This window comes from Amblyomma americanum, chromosome 1 (assembly GCF_052857255.1).
Source record: "Amblyomma americanum isolate KBUSLIRL-KWMA chromosome 1, ASM5285725v1, whole genome shotgun sequence".
NCBI lineage: Eukaryota > Metazoa > Arthropoda > Arachnida > Ixodida > Ixodidae > Amblyomma > Amblyomma americanum.
The window spans coordinates 486,638,154-486,652,868 of record NC_135497.1 but is presented as its reverse complement, the minus strand read 5'-3'; the positions used below and the strand labels follow the sequence as shown (position 1 = coordinate 486,652,868).

At 42.6% G+C, this 14,715-nt stretch overlaps 1 non-coding gene across 1 annotated transcript; it reads left to right on the top strand.

Annotated features, from left to right (window-relative positions):
* The first annotated feature begins 2,392 nt into the window (after positions 1 to 2,392).
* On the top strand, positions 2,393 to 2,556 carry LOC144116562 (U1 spliceosomal RNA). The gene has a single exon (XR_013311893.1). It is a non-coding gene; the product is annotated as a U1 spliceosomal RNA (small nuclear RNA).
* Positions 2,557 to 14,715: the final 12,159 nt, after the last annotated feature.

The following is a 14,715-nucleotide window of genomic DNA, read 5'->3' as shown; positions in this document are numbered from 1 at the left end:
GCATGCGTAGGTGTGTGTGTGTGTGGGGGGGGGGTTGTGGGTGTGTTTCGAATGTATGAAAACATGTGCTGCATAATGGCCTTTGTCTTTCACAAAATAGGTGATAAACTACTGATCAGAAAGTGAATAATGCAGGGAGACAGGATATCTCTATACTATTCACTGCGTCTTTACAGGTACCATACAGAGAATTGGATTGGTAAGAGGCGGGCATAAAAGCTAATAGAGAATACCATAGCGATCTCCAGCTTGCTGATGACATCGCCTTCCTCAGCAACTCAAAGGCCGCGCTTTAATGCATGATCCAGGACCTAGATATGCAAAGCCAAACCGTGGCTGTAAAAATCAATAACAATAAATTTAAAGGGATGATGAGCAGCCTCGGAAGAGAGCAACAGATTATGATAAGCACTGGAGGATTGGAAGAGGTAAGCAAATACATCTACTTAAAGAAAGTAGTCCCTGTACATCATGAAAACTACAGTGAAATAACTAGGACAACAAAAATGAATTTGAGCGCATTTGGGAGGCGCTGTTATGGGGTGAACGCCAGATTTAAAATATACCTCAGGCGGACACTATATAACAGCGCTATCTAAGCAAGACAAACCTACGGGGCAGAATCGTCAAGGCTATTGAGAGTGGTTACAAATAAGATGGAAAAGCACACCGAGCGATTTAAAGAAAAATTGCAGGCTTAACGTTGTGGTACCAGAAGTCAAATATCTAGGTGTGCTTTTTCAGCAGATCTTTCGTTTAAGCACCACATTAACAACACGCTTAAAAAGGGCCCGGGTATCCTTAACCTCGTGATACAAAGTCTTCGTGGCGCTCCTCAAATACTGAAAAACGCGGCACACTAGTTATAGTATAACCGCCCTTGGAATACCGTTCCACCTATGTGACCCCCGTCAAAGGTGCCTGGTCGATAGAACTGCAGGTATACATAGCCGCTCGGCGAGGTTTATATTAAATAATTTTGCCAGAGAGCTAGTGTCGCAAAAATAAAGCCAAACAAAGGACTCAAACCTTTCGGCAGAAGGCGGAAGGTAAACCGGCTGAATCAAATGCATGTCATTCATGTAACTCAAGTCGTAAAGAGAAATCTCAATACATGAAATCTCCCCACTACATCTCAAGTATGTGGGATTACAGCAGTAAAAATACAGGAATTAACTGTCGGACAAATTACATAAAATTCTTTTCTTCAGAGAAACAATTTCGAAATGCAATGCTTTAAAGCGGATGTAGTCGCAGTTGACGGTGTCCGCTTCGCTCAACTGATGAATAATTTGTAATTAATAGAGTCACTTTTGTACTGTGCGGTTGTTTTGGCTTGTATTACGTGTGTTGAACGTGAGAACGCTTTGTTTTGTAGTCACCATGCCATTGATTTTTTGTCTGTTCACATGTTTGTTTTTGTCAATATTTTATGCCACAAGCATGCTGGAATGCTACGGAACTGCCGGATATGCTGTAAATAAATAGTTAAGGTCTGTAATGTGGGAGTTCAAACCCAAAAGAGGCAGTAAGAGCGCTGAAGAGGACAGAGAACCAAGGAGGATTGATCTGCTAGTCGAAATGAAGGTGATCTATGACTTTGTAGGGTTTAAGGTCCCAAAGCGACCCGGGCTATGAGGGACGCCGCAGTAGAGAGCTCCAGATCATTTAAACCACATGGGGTTCTGAACCATGAACTGGCATCGCACAGCAAAAGGGGATCTAGTATTACCTCTCTATTGAAATGCGACGGTGGCGGCCGGGATCTAACCGACTCCGAGGCGGATCAGGAGAGCTTTTATATATTTAATCCCAAATCTGTGGCTAAAATTATATTTCCGCAGGGATAGCACGAATAGCGTTAGATGTGCTTGCGCCTGGAAAATATTTAAACACCTAAGCCGATCCTTTCTCTATCGAAGTAAATTGTGCAATGCAGTCCTTTTTTTTAATAATGTCAATATTCACAAATACGCCAGTTCTAAATACTACGATACAGATATCCTGGCTGTGACGCCTTTCACAGCATCAATTCATATAGTTTTCTTCTTCTTCCTAAAAAGGCGCAGCGAGCGTGCTCTTCACGCACGTGGGGCAATCGTCAGCCCGAAGCAACTGCATCTCGAGAGTGCATGCGCTGCGCCATCAAAGCCGTCCTGCTAAGAGCGATTTGCAATGAAAAAAATCAGTGCATTAATCAGCCACATTTCCTATTTCGACCTATGATTTTCAGATCTGAAACGCCTAAAATTAGATCCTACATACGTCCTATTTTATCAATACCACGTGGGATCTTCTGAAGATACTTTTCACCAAGCATCTGTTCTCACAGGGGAAGTGATGGTGGACGCTTTAGACCGGCCACCAAGCAATCAGCGATCCCGGGCATCTTAACTTTACCGGGTGCTGGGACTTCGGTGATCAACGAGGCCGAGTCCACGGGTGGAGGCCGGTGCATTGCATTACGGCCGGCTGAAGCCCGTCTCTTTTCCTAGATGGGGAAGCTGTGGCACATAATTTTTGGTAGTGGGGTTTCGGCGTGCGCGCCAGCCCCTGCCGTAATCGAATAAAAAGAGAGATCACATGACACTTTCAGTTTTCGCGGAAGGACGATGCATGCAAATCACAGATACGCTTAATTTAGGTGACATTAAAGCGCGAAGCGTAAGCAGTGAACTCCTACCCATCGCTAGGCATCCTCTGAGCGCCAGTGCGTCCTTAGCTTTATAGGTCCCCCTGCACCTGCGACGGTTAGGGAGCCATGTACTGGCATGTATGTTTCTTTTACGGTCTGTTTCCGCTGGCGTTTAGAGATTTTGTTGCGAATTTGTTGTGAACACGGTGTCTCCGTGGTAGTGCTGTTATGAAACTGAAACCATATTTATGACAATATTTGGGTGAACTTCCAATCTTACTGCATTTTTGACTTTGCTGCTGTTTATTCCATAATCCATCCGTAAGAAACGAATAGCATTTATTCAAGGTGAGGTTGTGCTCTTGTACTAAGAGGTACTGCAGCCACAAGTAACGAAAAGTGGTATGGAGTTAACTTAACGAAATGAACTGCGGTGATGATAAATCAACACCGAAGTGTCGTTGAATTTGGAATCACACTGGTGGAATCGGTTTGCCATTTTTTTTCTCGCCTAAATGAAGGCACAACTTGAGGCCTTTTTGCAAGACAGCATACATAGTTCTCCGTGGTTGGTATGTGCGAGGAGTCCCACGGCAGTCTGTTTTTTGTTATTTTGTTCCTTTATTCCTTCCTCAGACAATGTCTAAGAAGAATCCAGGGCTAAATGCTCTGAGCCTGAAGAGGCCTTGGACTCTTCTAATAATTTTTTGCAGCAACGAACAGAACTCAGGCGTAATACTTCGGCCAGTAGTAAGGATACAATGTAAACAACTCTTTCAAAGGAAAAATTGTACCGCCCTGAACATCAGTCTCAAAAGATCGAACGTTGTAAGAATACGCGGCTTCTGCTGACACATCCAGGATTGCATGCAAAGGGCACAAGCAATAAAAAACATGAAGTGCGAAACTTGCAATACAAAAATCTAAACCAGTATACAAGAAAAGCGAAGCCGAAAGTTCGGTGAGTTGGATAACGTTCATGACGAAAAGATAACGCACATGTAACACGCGTCATTCGCTTTCCGACATCGTGTTCTTCCTGTGCCATCTCTCCATCATGAACAACAAAAGTAAAACTAGGACACCAGAATAATTTTTGTATCCAATGGCAAGCATTTCTTACCTTAATCCATGTGTAAACCGCGGAACACGTATTGGCGATTCAACCGATTTGGTCACGGCCTAGTAATAACAGGTATCAATGAGTTTTGTATAAACTTAATGAATTAACCAAGAAGTTTGGTTTGGTTTATAGGGCTCTAACGTCCCAATGTGACTAAGGCTATGAGAGACACCGTAGTGAAGAGCTCCGGAAATTAAGACCACCTGGGGTTCTTTAACGTGCACTGACATCGCACAGCACACGGGCCTCTAGAATTTCGCCTTCATCGAAATTCGACTGCTGCGGCCTGGATCAAACCCGCGTCTTTCGGTCCAGCAGCTGAGCGCCATAACACTCAGCCACCACACCGGCTAATTAACCAAGAAGTGTCTGCATTTCCATTCCTAAACAGTAAAGGATTTGTAGAAAACCATGTGCATTCCAGAGGTATTCAACACCTTAGCAGACAGAAAATTTAGCTTTTGGCGACCATAATTAGTTTGCACCACAGGCGTTCTCCGTTTATGATCACGGATCGGGTATGCACAGCTGTGTTCTCCTGCAGTGATAAGTGGTTTGGTTCGATTAACCCACTGCAGCAGTTTAAAGTAGTAGACCTGGTTTGCATTTATTTATTTATTTATTTATTTATTTATTTATTTATTTATTTAAAATACCTTATAGACCCTATGGGGGCATTGTGTAAGGGTGGTTACAGAGTAAGCAGCCTTCTAAAGTGGTATACAAAAAATACACCTCAATTCAGGGCTCACCAACATTATTACCAAGATAAAACCATAAAACACGAGCAACTGTAGTAATGAAAGGCTACAAAGGTACACTTAAGAAAAAAACATGAGTAAAACTTAACGTAAGCCATTAATACTAGAAAGTAAAATACACAAAGAATGAACATATCAGGGAGTATAATTCTTGAAGTGATATTCAGGAAAAAAGACGCAAAAAAGCAATAATATATACAGGTCATACAAGTGAACACACGACGCAGCATAAAATAGCAATTCACCGGAGCGAGATAGCAATACATCACAAATATCACAAGAAGTTCGAAGCCGATTGCAAAGTGTAAGAAACAAGATAAAGTTATTTGTAAGTGCTATTATGAACAATGCTCCTGTAGGAGATGACGAAATTTTTCTTGATCTGACTCGGAAGCAATGTGATCAGGCAGATTATTCCAAAAGCAAATGGCGGTAGGGAGTGCGGAAAAGTTAAAAGCATGTTTCGTACCGTACATGCGCGCAAAGCTTAAGTGGTTATTTAAACGACGAGACGTGTTCGAGGCGGTCTGGATAGGTAGTGTGGATTGTGTGGCATTATAAACATATTTGTGAAACAAGGATAACAGAGCGATATTACGGCGAAGAACTAAAGGCTGTATGGAATCATCGACTTTCATTTGCGTTACGCTGGAGTGATGGCTATAATTACGTGAAATGAAACGGGCAGCTCGGTTCTGGACTGATTCAATCATGTCGATTAAGTATGTAGGATATGGGGACCGAATGGAAGATGCATGCTCGAGCTGAGGACGAACAAATGTCAGATAGGCCAATTTGCGGATGTGGGAAGGTGAATTACTCAGATTACCACGTAGGTAACCTAATGTCCTTGAAGCTTTTGCGCAAACGGCTGTAATATGGTCTGTCCAAGAGAGGTTCTCGGTTAGGTGAACACCCAAATATTTATACGATACTGTATGTAACAATTCATTATTACTGACGTTGTATAAAAAATGTGAGTTGTCACGCTTACGACTAAAAGAAATTACCTGACATTTTGACACATTTAAAGCCATTAACCAGGTGTTACACCAACTATGAATTAGGCTAAGGTCATTTTGAAGGGCCAGGTGGTCGTCAGTACTGTTAATTGATCTGTAAATAATGCAGTCGTCAGCGAAAATACGTAAACGAGAAGAAACATTAAGTGGCAAATCATTTATGTAAATTAGGAAGAGTAAAGGGCCCAAAACACTGCCCTGAGGCACACCAGAAGTAACGTAAGTAGGACACGAAGCAATATTATTAACTACTGTGAACTGTTGACGATTCGAAAGAAAATTACGAAGCCATGTTAGAGTGAAGGAGTCAATTCGAAGTGCAGTTAATTTAGCAATAAGGCGACAATGAGCTACACGATCAAATGCTTTGGAAAAGTCAAGGAAAATGCAATCGGTCTGCTGGTTATTGTTCATGTTAAGGTGCAGATCAGTCGTGAATTCGAGTAACTGTGTCTCACATGATAATCCTTTCCTGAAACCATGTTGATGGCGAAAAAAGAAATTATTGGACTCTAGGTGATTATAAATATGAGTAGCCATTATATGTTCGAGCATCTTGCAGCAAATGCAGGTCAATGAAATTGGACGGTAGTTTTCCGGGGATTGTTTATCCCCAGTTTTAAATAAGGGTATGATTTTGGGCATTTTCCAGTCATTGGGCAGCTGTCCCGATGACAAAGACTGCTTGAGTATATGGTACAGATTGTTACTGGATATAGAAATGGTATTTTTTTAATACCTTGGAACTAATATTGTCAATACCAGATGAAGTAGAAAACTTCAAATTAATAATAAGACATGCAATTCCCTCCACCGAGATTTCAATACATTTCATGAATTGCCAGTCAAAATCAGCAACATCAGGTACATTGGTATGATCCTCGCGGCTGAAAAAATCGATGAAAAAAAACGTATTAAGGGCACAGGGTAAGCCCTATACTTCGCATGCATTTTAGGCCATGTTGAGGTACATGTTTCTCACTAACTAATAACAGTAGCATAATAATACATATATCATTGTTTGCCAAATTGTGTGTTCTTTTTACTGAACTAGAATATTTGAATTGTGTTGAAAATTCGATTTTTAATAAAATTTTTTCCGGTAGTACACAAATCTGGCCTTTCTTTGCGCATTTCAAAATTCATAACAGAATACCTGCTCAGTGAAATTGCTTAATTCTAGTTCAGTAGTTGGCAACACGTATGTAGATGATTGCAAAAAAAAATCAGCCGTCTGTATTGAAAGGCATTGGAAATAATGGTACCTTTGTAAGAAAAAAACACTGTTTTGAGATAATAGAGCGTAAAGAGAAAAAAGATGTGAAAAACCATTTTTTATTCGCAGAAACGCCTCCATAGTAATTAGTTTAATACCCCCTGCTTCGTAGTCACTGTCGCTGTCTTTTTTTCGCTTTTCGGCTTGTCGTTTTGACTGTCGGGCCTCTTTTGTAAGCTGTCGTGTTGCTCGGTCCGCAAAGTACATGCGCTTATGGTCAGCTTCCCTCAGCCACTTGATGGTGTTGCTCCCTGGGTTCAATCCACACGCCTTCAAAACGTTGGCCCGTGCGATGCTACCATCATTAAATGAAAGAACAGCATCCAGTGTTGCCATCCGTAGGGTCCGAAGCCTAACAAACACATTCTTTGGCGCGCGTTCCCAAACAACATGGTTGAACGACTCATTTGCATTTTGAGTTCGCCCATGCAGGCACTTTTCTAGGAGCTCAGCCTTCGATAGCTCCCTATAAATGGGTTTGATAGCCTCCAAGACAGATGCAGGCAAACTCTCCTTGTGGAAAAATGGCTTGCCCTCTGACTGACTTCTGTTGAAGGCACACCACGTATCAGGTCCCTTTGGGCAAAGTCCATGGCATGGGTCATCGTCTGTGGCCGATAAGTGGAAGAAGGTTGCCCAAACGGCCTTTCGCATTTCATCCAGGTTTCCTACATTTCTTCTGATAGCCAAACCATAGTACGTCTGGAGCTTGTCTATTACTGCATCAGTCAGTCGGCCTCGGCCTGAGAGGCTCTTTCCATCAGAGAGTTTTCCTGCTTTGTTTACTTTTTTTAGTCTTCGTAACCTTGTGCTCATCCTTTTTTGCACGTGCCCTATGCACTCAACCTTGGATATTTCAGCGGAATCACCATATGGCATTTGTGCCTTCACAGCCATAAAAGCCTTGCTGTCACCATCCCCAAGGTATTTGACGTATCGAACGCCGTGAAGCTCCTCACTCCTGCCGAAAATTTTCAGTGCTCCTGCGACTTCCATTCCACCGCTGGTGCCTTGGTAGTTGCTTTGGCACACCTCTCTATGAAGGGGGTCACTGTTTGTACCCTTGATGCTGCACTTTGGACAACGTTTAGACAAAACCTCCACATCCAGCACTTTCCCAGAGTCTACACTGGTCGCAGAGACTATGCCGTTATTGGAAGTATGGCCTCGCTTCTGCCAGCTTCCATCAAGAGCAACTGCGATGTCTTTATCCCCCTCATTCAGCTGACACAGCTTCGTCAGCTGCCCTTTTCATCGACTCCTGAGCAGCAGCTTCGATGTGACCTAGAAGCTCTTGATTGTATTTCGCAAACTTTGTCGGCGGCTTAGGAAGGTTTAGCATAGCACAGAGTATATTTCCTGCAGCCATTCCCTTACCAATGGACCTCAAGGCATACACTAACCTGAGGTTGGCTTCATAGCGGCCAGAAGTAGTTTTCTTCGACGTCTCAAATCGTTGTGCGGCACTACACCCTTCACAGTTCAAACTGTAAACGCTTGCAACACCTACCCGTTTTGTCACAATTTCGATGAGCTCAACACTTCCACCGACCTCTCTGCACACACAAATCTGTGTAATTGCGGCAAAAATGCCGTCCATGTCCATTAAGGCATATTGGCTGCTGCTCTGTAGCACATCCTCTTCCTGGAAGCACAGAGAAAATCTTGAAAGCTTCGATGTCGAGGAGCTGGCGCGTTCGGCGTTCGGGATCTCATTCGGTCGTGGACATCCTTTTGCTTTTTCACGATGAGCGTAGCGGTTGCCGTGAAATTCACGCCTGACGAAGGCCATCTTTGCCCTGGGCATCTCAACTTATCAGCAGCAACCAACACCGGCACAATTTACAATACTGATCGAAAGGGATAGCACTCGGACGCAGCACGGTCAGGTGATATATCTCGCCAAAACTTTTTTGGATTCGAATTTAAGAGAGAAGGTAAATCTGTGGAGAAATATTTAATTTTAGCTGCAGCAAAAGCAGAGCAGTACGTTTTTAAGCAAATGCTGTACCTTTCCCACGAAGGAGCATTATTGACGCGTTTAGCGGTATTGTACCGACGTTTCTTTTTATTCCTGAGCTTACGTAGGGCATTAGTAAACCAAGGATTTGTTTTGTCATTTGTTATCGAGATCAACGGGATATATTTGTTAATTAGAGTAGACATTTTATTCTTGAAACATACCCAGTTATCTTCCACCGAGTGATTATAAAAAGAAGGAAGTAGCGTGCGGTTGAAAAATACTTCAAGTTCATCGTTTAATTTAGAGTATTTTGCTTTAATATAATCACGTAATATTTTCTTTGTGATCCCTGAAAAGGGTAGTGGAACACTCATTGTTACCTGAAGAAGGTCGTGATCGCTAAAGCCGTTTAGATGAACAACAGATTCAATTTTTTCGGGGGTGTTGGTGAGTATAGGATCTGGAATGTTAGTACCGCGGGTTGGTTTGTTAACGACCTGGAACAGGTTAACATCTAAAGTTAAGTTAAGAAAATCCACAGATGTTCGACAAGATGATGATAGATTACGCCAATTTATGAGCGGAGAGTTAAAATCACCGAATAAGTAAACAGAATGCGCAGGACAGAGCTGGAGGGCCGTGGTTATGCTATTGCGTAGTTCTGTAACGAAAGAAGTGCTGAAGTCAGTTGGACGGTAGCAAGCACCTACCGGTAGTTTGGTCGTATTTATTTTTACTTCAACCCACACAATCTCAAGAGATGAGCTCGAGTCGATAATAAGGGAAGATAATGACTTTTTAACTCCAAGATGAGCACCCGCGCCTCTCTTGCTAGTTCGATCTTTGCGGTAAATATTATAAGAATGGTTATCAGGAAGAATTTCGTCGTCAGTATTGTCAGGATTTAGCCATCTTTCGGTAAGAACAAGAATATTAGATTCGTTATCGTCAAGCAGAGAGCAAACTAATTTGCGCTTGGGCATGATGCTCCGTATGTTTGCGTAAGATAGTGTCAACAAAGACCCATTGATAGGTATCTTTGACTGTGGAAGAGCCCGTGAGCAAGTGCTTATGTCTAGCTATCTTTGCGACATGACAACGGTATCAGTGTTTTTGTCGTATGCGTAAGTCTGATTCCTTATAAACAGCCGATCTGCTGACAGTTTAAAAGGAACTTTTTGAGGTTTGGAGAAGTCAAGCAGCTTCTTTCTAGCGTGTCGCGTAGCTGGGGAGAAATCTTCCCCGATTGAATATTTTAAGCCTTTTAATTTGTGTGCAGATGACAAGATGCGTTGCTTCTCTTTAAAAAAGTTAGTTTAGCTATTATAGGTCTGTTCATTCCTTCTTGGTATTTCCCAAGCCTAAGTACGCGTTCGAATTGCGAACTGATCGTTTCAGTTTGCTGTTTTTCAGAGCAGAATTTTATGACTTCCTTTTCAGTGGTAGCCCAGTCCTCATCAGGGTCATCTTCTATCCCGAAAATCAGCAAATTACTTCGTCTGAGCCTGTTTTCTGCGTCCTCACATCTTGAAGTTATTGTTTGCAGCTGATCTGAGACATCACTTAAAGTTTTGATTCCTTTTTCCTTCATGCTCGAATCTACAGCGTTTTCTGAGGATGTGGCCAACTCAAGCGCCGCAACCTTGGCTGTTCGAATGATGAGTTCATTATTAGTGGCACCTTGTTTGTCCTTTGCGCTTTTTAATTCTGTCAAGAGCGCCTCTTGTGCGGCCTCTAGTTTCTGTATCGACTCAAGAGCCGAGGCAAACGCATCTGCCTCAGCTTTTGACATTGGACCTGGGTTCATCTCAACGTCGCCAGAAAGCAAGAGGAGCAAATCAAACATTGCAGAGTAGAGCGAACACAGAAGTAAATTAGAATTAGAACTCTTTAAGACATCAATCCACTCAAGTGGACACGACACCGCGATTAAACAGCAGTTTTTACTCCTAAAGCATGCAGCACACCGAACGTAACTAACCTGCAATAACAGTAGCTGAGTACGCTGCATACTCGATGAGGTGTCGTGCCCGAAGTGGACGCTTGCTGGCTGGCTTTAAAGTCCTCCTTCTGTGCTGTCCATTGTAGTCCCCAATCGCCGTTGCCAGATGTGCGCTAAATTCTGGTCTGGATTCGGCGCCGTGATTACCAAGGCAAGCAGAGGTGGTGTCGCATCATCGGTGCGCAGTCTGCACGTGCCGGGAAGTGCTGAGCAAACGGCCCAAGTGACGGTCACCTGCAATAGCAGTAGCTGAGTACGCTGCATACTCGATGCGGTGTCGTGCCCCATGTTGTATTTAACGAAAAGAGGCCCTGTCCGTAAGTTGCGTCTATTGCCTCGCTAGTTCTCACACAAGCGTAGCACCTTTCTTGTGGGATAGTTAATTTATTATAATTATAAGCTGTCGTCGTTCCGTCGACCATTGATCCATAACATTGTATAGAAATAAAGAGAAAAATAGAATACCTGTTTTAAGGAGGTGGGTATCAGATTCCTGATTGTGTAGATTCTCCCAATTATTAGCGCCAAATCACCCTTTAATATATTAACATGCATATTCCATGAAACCTGTTAACTGAACCATAGGCACAAAAATTTTTGTTTTTTTACCTTTTCTATCACAGTTTCGTCATAGGTCGCATTTATGGTTGAATAGTGTCTTCAATTTATGGCCTTAAATGTTATGTACTTTGTATTACTTGCATTTGTAATCAATTTGTTATTTAAAAGCCATCGTGATAATTTAGGCAAGTATTCATTAGCAGCCTTTTTCAAGCTTGCGTTCTTTTCTCCACTGAAGAAGACATTGGTGTCATCCGCATGTAAAATTGTGATGGTAAAGCCCGGGACTGAGGTAATATCATTGATGTATACCAGGGATAAAAACAGCCCTAAAATGGATTCTTGAACCACACCATAGAGAATTTGCAATTTACTCTATGATATACTGATATTGTTAACATGCTAGTAGCGATCACATAGATAAATTTTGATTAAACTGAGTGCTTTTCGACGTACGCTATGGATATAAAGCTTTTTATCAAAATGTGCTGTACAGTGTCGAATGCATTCTTGAGGTCCAAAAATAGCCCCTGGGTGCATATTGTCACATGCTTTGTGTCCACGGGGAAGCGGAGAATATCAGATCCGTAGAGGAACAGGAAGCTGCTCGGCCTGACCTGGTTGAGATCTCCGCCCCCGTCACTCAACCTCTTAAAAGGACGCTCCTGACTTACTCAGTGAATGCTGACTACGTAACAGTTGTGGTGGATGTGCTTGGTATCGATCCTATTACCTAGTACCTGAAGAAGTTAAAAGTTGGATTTTTGCTTAAAGGAATTGCTGAAGATAAATACAACTTCCTTTTTAGCAAAACCAGTTTGAAGTCTACGGCCGATGTCATCAAGCACTGCAGAACGTTCGATGCCTTGAAGCTTCTTCGCACTGCTACCAAAGTTGGGCGCCTGGCCAATGCAGTTCCGTCGCAAGCGTTGATGTCGCTGCTCCAGTGTCGATGGCTGATTAGACCCCCTGAACAATGTGCCTTTTCTTTCTTTTTTAGACTGTTTCAAGTTTTCATATTTTCCCATGTTGATTAAAATCTGGAACAACAGTGATTGTTCCTTGCGTAGTTTGCCTCCTGAAGAGTTTGCAAGTACAGAGCCTTTTCATATTAAGACATAATACCTTGTTCTTTTTATTTGTAACCACTCCTGCAATGCCGGTCACCATAGAGAGCAGTATGTGCAATAAAAAAAATGACGAAATCCAAGCAGTGGTGTCACCCAGGGCCACCAGTCGAAAAGAAGTTCAAACAACCTCGTTCTGCTGGCAAAGTCATGGGCAGTGTTTTTTGATATTGTAAGGGGATACTGCTGTGCGATTTCATTATTCCTGGGACAACAGTCCACTCAGACAGCTATTGTGCAAAAATTTGGAAACTCAGGCGAGCTATCCATATCCTCCGGGCAAGGACGACTGGCATCCCGTGTACCGCTTCATGACACAAAAGCCCGACCTCACGTCTCGCGCAATTCTGGAACTTTTGAGAAACATTGGGTGGACTGTCATGCCCCACCCCCCGTAGAGTCCAGACCTGGCGCCTAGTGATAATAACTTGTTCCTCAAGTCAAAAGAAATATTTGGTGGGCAACGCTTCCGGAGCGACAATGATGTCAAGGCAGAGGTGAAACGCTTCCTCAGCTGGTTGGCGGCGGAGTTCTACGATATTGGCATACCGAAATTGAAGCAACGTCCATTAAAATGCGTAGAAAAAAATGGTGATAATGTATACATCTAGAGCAAAGCATCATCTTTCCGATCTTGTAAATTTCTTTGCGTATAAACAATGCTGTGTGTTTCTAAAATTGATGGTAACCTTATTTCTCGATCAACCCTCGTGTGTGTGTCTGTGTGCTTGCGTGCGTGCCTGTGTGCGTGCATGCGTAGGTGTGTGTGTGGGGGGGGGGGGTTGTGGGTGTGTTTCGAATGTATGAAAACATGTGCTGCATAATGGCCTTTGTCTTTCACAAAATAGGTGATAAACTACTGATCAGAAAGTGAATAATGCAGGGAGACAGGATATCTCTATACTATTCACTGCGTCTTTACAGGTACCATACAGAGAATTGGATTGGTAAGAGGCGGGCATAAAAGCTAATAGAGAATACCATAGCGATCTCCAGCTTGCTGATGACATCGCCTTCCTCAGCAACTCAAAGGCCGCGCTTTAATGCATGATCCAGGACCTAGATATGCAAAGCCAAACCGTGGCTGTAAAAATCAATAACAATAAATTTAAAGGGATGATGAGCAGCCTCGGAAGAGAGCAACAGATTATGATAAGCACTGGAGGATTGGAAGAGGTAAGCAAATACATCTACTTAAAGAAAGTAGTCCCTGTACATCATGAAAACTACAGTGAAATAACTAGGACAACAAAAATGAATTTGAGCGCATTTGGGAGGCGCTGTTATGGGGTGAACGCCAGATTTAAAATATACCTCAGGCGGACACTATATAACAGCGCTATCTAAGCAAGACAAACCTACGGGGCAGAATCGTCAAGGCTATTGAGAGTGGTTACAAATAAGATGGAAAAGCACACCGAGCGATTTAAAGAAAAATTGCAGGCTTAACGTTGTGGTACCAGAAGTCAAATATCTAGGTGTGCTTTTTCAGCAGATCTTTCGTTTAAGCACCACATTAACAACACGCTTAAAAAGGGCCCGGGTATCCTTAACCTCGTGATACAAAGTCTTCGTGGCGCTCCTCAAATACTGAAAAACGCGGCACACTAGTTATAGTATAACCGCCCTTGGAATACCGTTCCACCTATGTGACCCCCGTCAAAGGTGCCTGGTCGATAGAACTGCAGGTATACATAGCCGCTCGGCGAGGTTTATATTAAACAATTTTGCCAGAGAGCTAGTGTCGCAAAAATAAAGCCAAACAAAGGACTCAAACCTTTCGGCAGAAGGCGGAAGGTAAACCGGCTGAATCAAATGCATGTCATTCATGTAACTCAAGTCGTAAAGAGAAATCTCAATACATGAAATCTCCCCACTACATCTCAAGTATGTGGGATTACAGCAGTAAAAATACAGGAATTAAATGTCGGACAAATTACATAAAATTCTTTTCTTCAGAGAAACAATTTCGAAATGCAATGCTTTAAAGCGGATGTAGTCGCAGTTGACGGTGTCCGCTTCGCTCAACTGATGAATAATTTGTAATTAATAGAGTTACTGTTGTACTTTGCGGTTGTTTTGGCTTGTATTACGTGTGTTGAACGTGAGAACGCTTTGTTTTGTAGTCACCATGCCATTGATTTTTTGTCTGTTCACATGTTTGTTTTTGTCATTATTTTATGCCACAAGCATGCTTGAATGCTACGGAACTGCCGGATATGCTGTAAATAAATAGTTAAGGTCT